Below are 7,819 nucleotides of genomic sequence, written 5' to 3'. Positions count from 1 at the left end.
CACACACACACACACACACACACACACACACATAGTTTTTAAAAGAGCATAATTCTCAAGGAAGACTTTTTTTTTAACTAGTTAAGCTAAACTATTTTTCAGTTTTAAATGGACTCTGGGTGATATTTTTGGTTTAAGGTTTAAAGATGATCTCAGTGCAATAGTTGTTTGAGGAGTGCATCCACATCCATGGCTCCAAAAATTCTAGAGTTCAGGTGAATTCGAAATTCTATTTTACGTTTTCCCCCTTTTGATCAAGATTCTTCTATGGAATTTTGGATCAAAATCTTCAGTAATGGCATCAGTGCACCATCCACTTCTTCTGGTCTCTGGCAAAAGAGGAAGTTGTTCTGGAGGCAATTAACTACACCATCCATAGTCTCCCTTTTCTGACTCTGCTTCCTCTGTTTCCCCAGGTGAATTGAGACAAATTGTTGTGCCTTGGATGGCTACTTGCAAGCCTTTAAGACCCAAGGCACTATATAACAAACTAGGAGGTAGAACAGAAGCACTGCCATACTATTGGATCAATTAACTGGGATGTCCCATGTAATCATGATCCTAAACCTCCAAACTGAAACCAAATTCCATGAGGTGTTTGGTTATACATATACAGTCCTAGTAGCTCTTCTTCTTCTTTTTCTTCATAAATATATCTATCACACAACTTTTGTCAATTCAGCTCTTTTATAGGTACACTACTTACCAACAGCAATTAAGATAATTAGCTGTATGACCTCACTTTAATCAATGCAATTTTCCCATCATCTTTAAACCACCTTTCCTCTCTCTCCTGCCCCTAGTAACCACTAATAAATTTCGGTCTCTGTATATTTGCCTTTTCTTGTACTTTTATATAAGTGGAGTTATACAATATTTTTCTTTGTGATTGGCTTATTTCACTCAGCATAATGTATTCAAGCTTCAAATTATTTTTTTAAAAAGTAATTTTCTACTGTAGATTTAGAAACCAACAGATCTATTTTAGTTCGCATAATTTCTGATTAACTGATTTAATCTGTACAAAATTGCATAAGCGAACCTGAAACAAACCTCCATCAATTTTGCCTTTGGATGTAACATAATATTTTCAAAAATGAACCAAATAGAGTAATTAGCCCCCAGGCAGAGCAAATTACTCTAATAACCATCTCCCACACATTCCTTTGGTGGAAAGACTGGGAATGAAAATAAAAACGTGGCAGCCCATGGGTTAAAGCTCTACATATGCCATGTTAAGTAAGGTTTAGAATATTAATACATGGGGTTACTTTTACAAGACAAGTTCAGAAAGGGAAGAGAAGTGATACTTTCCCTTTAGGCTGCCCAAAGCTCCCTCTGGATGCACCTCTGATTACCAACAGTGTTTGGCTGCTTGCAATTGGAAAAGGAGAGCTCTTTTATTTTTCAATTCTTTAGTTAATTCAGTTTTTATTTGGTCTTAATTCCATTATTTAGGTCAGTGAAAGATCATGAATAAAACATTCTAATTATAGTTAGTGGGAGTCAATCTTTTTATGTGTTGAGGAGGAGACATGATCTATAGTATAAAGACTCTACCAGAGAAGTTAGGAGATTTGAGTTCTGAGTTCCAAAGTTTTAACTCCTCGTATTACTTGGGCAAAAGACTCAGACTCTCTGAACCTGAGTTTTCACATTTGCATAATTCCAAACCAAACCAAACAAAACCAAACCCACTGCTATCTGACTCATAGTGACAACCTCCACTTTCCGAGGCTGTAAATTTTTCGTATTTTGAAGCAGCTGGTGAGTTTGAACTGCTGACCTTCTGGTTAGCAGCCAAATGCCTTACACATGAGGCCACTAGAGTTCCTTCTTTGCATAATTAAAGAGTTGTATTTGATCATCTCTAAAGGTTTTTTTAAGGAGCACTGGTGGCATAGTGGATAGGGCATTATTTGGCTGCCAACCAGAAGGTCAGCAGATCAAACCCACCACCTGCTCTGCAAACAAATTTACAGCCTCAGAAGAAACCCAATGGGGGTGGGTCACCATGAGTTGGAATCACCTCAATAGTAGTGAGTGTGTGTGTGTGTGTGTGTGTGTGTGTGTGTGTGTTTTGTTAAAAGTTCTTTTAAATTCTAAAATATCAATAATGCTATCGTATATTTAAATGAAATATTTGTTAAAAATATCATGTTGTTGTTGAGTGCCGTTGAGTTGTTTCGGATTTATAACCCTATATGACAGAGTAGATCTGCACCACAGGGTTTTCCTGGTGTAATCTTTACAGAAGCAGATAATCAGGCCTTTCTCCTACATTGCCTCTGGATAGGTTCCAACTGCCAACTTTTTGGTTAGCAGCTAAGTGCTTAACCATTATGCTACCTGGGCTCCTTAAAAAGATCATAACTGATAGAAACTAAACTCAGTGCCATCAAGTTGAATCCCACTCATAGTTGAATCCCACTCATAGTGACATAGTGAGGCTATATCTCTGCGGAAGTAGATTGCCCAGTCTTATAAAACCAAAAAAACCAAACTCAATGCCACTGAGTTGGATCCAACTCATAGCGATCCCTCCTTGGGTTTCTGGAGCGGTATCACGATGGAAGTAAATTGCTAAACCTTCCTTTGGAGGAGTGGCTGGTGGGTTTGAACCACCAGCCTTCTGGTTAGCAGTCAAGTGCCTTAGCCACTATGCTACCAGAGCTCCCCCAGTCTTATAGGTGACCCCAAATTCAAGATACAGGAAATCTGATTTTTTCTTTGGATGTAATTTCCTTCCTTGTAGATTAATTATGCATACTTAACATTAGTATTTCTCAAATTTTGTGAGCGGTAAAATCACCTGGGTGCACATTACCAAAAAAAAAAAAAACTCAGTGCCTTCCAGTTGATTCTGACTCATAGTCACCCCCACTGGGTTTCTGAGGCTGTAAATCTTAACAGAAGTAGATTGCCCAGTCTTCCTTCCGAGGAGTGTCTGGTGGGTTTGAACTGCCAGTCTTCTGGTTAGCAGTCAAGTGCTTTATGCACTAGGCTACCAGAGCTCCTTAATAGAGCATTAGATACTGAAATAAATAATATCGATGCCTAAAAAAGGCCTGTCCCTTCCTCCATCATGCTGTTAGTCTTGGAGTTGATTCAATCTAGAAATATTCAGGTGTTTCTGGATTGTGCCGTGACATTAGGAAGATTCAGTTCACCCCAGGCTTCAAATAATTTGCTGATGGGATCAGAACCATCCCTTGAGCAGGGCTTATGATATGAATGTCTAGAATGTTTGTCTCAGTTGTCCCACCCTTATCCTCAATAGCTTCTGTGTTCTTGCAAAGGGGAGGAAGTGGTCTCAATAATACTGCCCCTTCACCAGCTACTCTCTGTAGAGGGTAGAGGACTTTATGGCTTCTCTCATTCTCCTGCTCTGCTCTCAGAATTCAACAGGTTCTATGCCTGCAGTCCCTGGGTGTTACAAACTGGTGGCACTAAACTACTAATCTAAATGTTGGCACTTCAAACCCCTTCAGTGGAACCACAGAAGAAAGGCCTGGGGAACTGCTCCCATAAAGTTTACAGCCAAGAAAATCCAACAGAACCATTCTTCTCTTCTCTGTAACATATGCAATCACCATGAGTCAAAATTGAGTCTCTCGAAGTGGCTAGGTTTTTTGTTTTTGTTTTTGTTTTTGTACCTGAGACTCAGGCCTGGGTTGTCTCTCTCAGGTTTCCTAGCCAGCCTCTGAAGTTTCTCCTGGAATAGGTGAAGGCCATGGAAAACAATTGGTGGGCATAGATACTTTTTATGTCTGGAGCTTTTAGGCTTTCTAAACCATTGTGCCAGCTCACTCTTGGCTTTTGAAACTTAAATAGTCAGCTGTGTGCTTATCTATGTCTATGGCAGCTTCTGCCTCCTCCCATTGCTCTGTTAAGTATGAAAACAACTGTGCGGTCTCTCCGCTCTTAGCAACAACTCATCAACTTCCAGACTATGTTTCTAGGTTTTATTTTCTAGATCATGTTCCTTTGTTACTTTAACTCTTAAATAGGTTTTGAAAACTCTATGATTTTGTAGATCATCTAGCTTGGTTTTATTGTTAAGGAAGGAGTGACAGTCTCTTGAGACTTCTGATATTTGAAGCAGAAGCAAAGGTGTCTATTGCCTGTGTCCTTAACCTCTCCAGTTCCTTTGTTTCTTCTCTTTAAACTACCCCCCCCCAAAAAAAAACTCACTGCCTTTGAGTTGAATCTGACTCACAGCGACTCCTCCTTCATTTCCCGAGGCGGTATCTCTACAGAAGTAGATTGCCCAAACTTCCTTCGGATGAATGGCTGGTGGATTTGAACTGCCAGCCTTCTGGTTAGCAGTCAAATGCCTTAGACACTATGCCACCAGAGCTCCTTCTGTCTTTAATATACTTATATTTCAAATCATCCTGAGTTTAAAAACAAAACAAAATAATCACAACTTTATCTTGACCATGCATATTGTTCTTTCTATTGCCATGATTGTTTATTTTCTCCACCCTCCAGGCTACGAAGCTTCTAGGCTTGCTTCTAATTTTTTCCCCTTTCAATCTTTTCTTAAGGAACTCTGGTGGTGTATTAGTTAAGGTATTTGGCTGCTATCCAAAATGTTGGTGCTTTGAACCCTCTAACCACTACAGAAGAAAGATGAAGCAGTCTGCTTCCATAAAGGTTTACTGCCTTGGAAACCCAATGGTGGTTGCTCTGAGTTGGAATCGAGTTGATGACAGTGAGTTTGTTTTTTTGGAGTCTTTTCTCAGCTCACTGTTATTTGATTTCCAGTATAGCTACCACTGAGACTATTTTTGTTCCTGGACCTATAATTCCCAAATTAATCACTTTCAACTCATTTTTATATAATATTCGAAATATGAGAAACTCCCTTCTTTCTTGAAATTCCCTTCTTTTTTTGTTTCATGATCTCTCTTGCCCTTCAAATTTCTTCAACTTTTAGCTGAAGACTCAAATTTATAAGATTGCTCCTTGAGCTCCAGGACTGTGATTAAACTGCCTTCAAGACATCACTGTGTACCCATTTCATTTTCTTCTTCTAGCTCAAACCTCCCTGTGATGATTAAGGTTATGTGCTAACTTAGCCTTGCCATGATTTAGTTTGGCAGATATGTAATCATCCTCCATTTTGTGATCTGATGTAAGCAGCCAATCAGTTGACAGGGGAGTTTTCTTGGGTGTGTGCCAATGTTCTGGCAAAGCTTGCCCTCTCTTAATCCTGCATCTGGCTCATCATCCGCTGACCTCCAGTTGGGGATATGAATCAGCTGACTGCTGCCTGTGGATTTTGAGATTCATCAGCTACCTCAGCCTTGTGAGCAAAAACTTGCTATCTGACCTGCTGATTTTGGGTTCATCAGCCCCTGCAACCATATGAGTCAAAAGAAGCCTCCAGCTTTACCCTTGACCCACAGATGTGAGATTTGCCAGCCTCCATACCTGCATGAGTCATTTCTTTTAAATAAATCTCTTTATATTTACATATATGTGTGTGCTTCACTGGTTTTTCTTCTCTAGAGAATCTAGCTGTGGTAGTTACATATGTGTGTCAACTTGTCTGGGCCTGGTTGAGTGGCTGGGCAGCTGGTAGTAGTTATTCCCCATGAGGAGACTGGCAATCAACTCCATGGTGGGATCTACCACAAGCAGCTGAGTAGCTACTGCCTTTGGGGTGTGGTCTGCTTCCTGTATATAAAGAGAAGCATTGGGAATGGTCTCTAGTTTATGGCACACTTGGACACTACGTGTAGCTGTGTCATTGTTCAGCAGTCTGCCATGCTCTGCTGACCTTGGGAGTTACAGTGGACTTGAATTAATGGCTTACTGAGTGGTTTGGTAGCATTGGGACTGTGCCTTTTTACTTGTCAACCTTGGGCTTGGCAGCCTCAGCAGCCAGCAGCTGTCTGAGTGAGAAAAAGCCTCTAGCTTCAGTGGGCCGAGAGCTCGAGGCAGAGCTGAAGCCCAAGGCTGAGGGCCTTTCACCCAGCCCCTAGAGCTTGGAACTTTGAACTTGGACTTAAAGCCTCCAAATTGTAAGAATAAACTCCTGTTTGTTAAGGCCATTCCATTTGTGGTGTATTCCTGTCAGAGTGGCACTAGGTAACCAGAACACTAGCCTTAGATATTCTCTTTCCTGAATTCTTTATCCTATTGAAGATTATCCCATTCCCTTTGCAGTTATAAATAGTTGTAGCTGTTAGTTGTCAGTAGTATTGATTACTACTCAGAGTGAGCCAATTTATGCAGAACAGAACTTCTCCATAGGGTTTTCAAGGCTGTATCCTTTCAGAAGCAGATAGCCAGACTTTTCTTCTGTTGTACAACTAGAAACCTGGAAATCATCCTCAATTTTTACCTTTTTCTTAATCAAATCAACCAGCCAATCCTATTTATTCTCATCCTGCTCATTTCTCTAATCACATTCTTCCTTTCTAGCCCCATTGTCTTAGTCTTAAAATCTTGACCCTTCTTACTGTATAACCTCTCAATGTGGCTATTGCAATAATTTTTTTCACTCATTTCTGCAGCATAATCATTCCTCCACATTCTTTCAAAACTGACAGCTGCTCAATACCTATAGTTCTGTCACTGTTTTGGTTATTTTATGCTGTTCTAACAGAAATACCACAGGTGTATGGGTTGAACAAACAGGAGTTTATTCTCTCAAAATTTTGGAGGCTAGAAGCCTGAGTTCATAGTACCAGGCTCTAGAGGCTAAGGGAAAGCCCCTTCAGGTCTGTCTCCTGCTCCTGGCCCACTGAAGCTAGAGGCTTTTCTTCACTCAGGCAGCGGCTGGCTGCTGAGGCTGATAAACCCAAGGTCGAGAAGTAAGAAGACACATTCCTGATATCACCAAACAACATGGCAGGCCACTAATTCGAGTTCAGAAAAAGTCCCAAGATTGGCAGGACATGGCAGGCTGCTGAGCAATGACTTGGCTACATGCAGGGTTCAAGTGTGCCAAAAAGCTAGAGACCTTCCTCAAAGTTGCTTCTTATATATTGGAAGTAGACCACATCCCTAAAGTAGCTACTCAGCTGCTCCAGTAGATTCCACCATGGAATCGATTGCCAATCTCACCATGGGGAATAACTGCATCCAGCTGCCCAGCTACTCAACCCAGGCCCAGCCAAGTTAACACACAGCTTTAACTACCACAACCCCCTTCGCCTATAATACCTAATAATAAGAAAAATTCATACCTTATTTTGAAAAAAAATTGAAAGGTAAAATTCAAAATTACATCAAAATAAATTCAAGATCTTTTGTTTTCTGACCCGTCTTCTTTGGCAACATGACTTTCTTCTTTTTTTACTAAATGAACTTCACATCCTAGCAATTATCAAATCCTTTTAGTTCCAGGAACAGCCTCCTGGCCATTGACATATTGTTTCTTTTCCTGGGACGTTTGCCTTCTGGACTTCTCCCAGCAACACTCAGGTGGTCCTTCCCTTTAGTTCTCACTGGACTTTGAAAAAACCTGCACTGCAGCAATTATCTGTTTGCTTGCAGATTAGACCCCCACTACATAATACACTCCTTAAAAGGGCATCTGAGCTTTTTCTGCTTTGTATCTCAGCACTTGGTAAAGTGTCGGGTTCAGTAAAAGTGCCAAAAAAATACAAAGAAAAGAAAATGCAAGTTCAAATCAGGAGTAGGTAGTGACATATTAAAGCCTTCAGGGTTGGTTTATTATTTATTAAGCACACATTTCTTAACTGGGAGAACATTTTTTAAGACGGGGAAAGCATTTGGAAATATAGTCATGGGGGGACCAAAGATGATAGGGCCATACTTTTTTGATTTTTTACTTTTTGTT

The sequence above is a fragment of the Orycteropus afer genome, unplaced genomic scaffold (genome assembly GCF_000298275.1).
Source record: "Orycteropus afer afer isolate SDZICR_OR568_19922 unplaced genomic scaffold, OryAfe1.0 scaffold00012, whole genome shotgun sequence".
Taxonomy (NCBI): Eukaryota; Metazoa; Chordata; class Mammalia; order Tubulidentata; family Orycteropodidae; genus Orycteropus; species Orycteropus afer.
Note: the sequence above shows the minus strand (reverse complement) of the source record.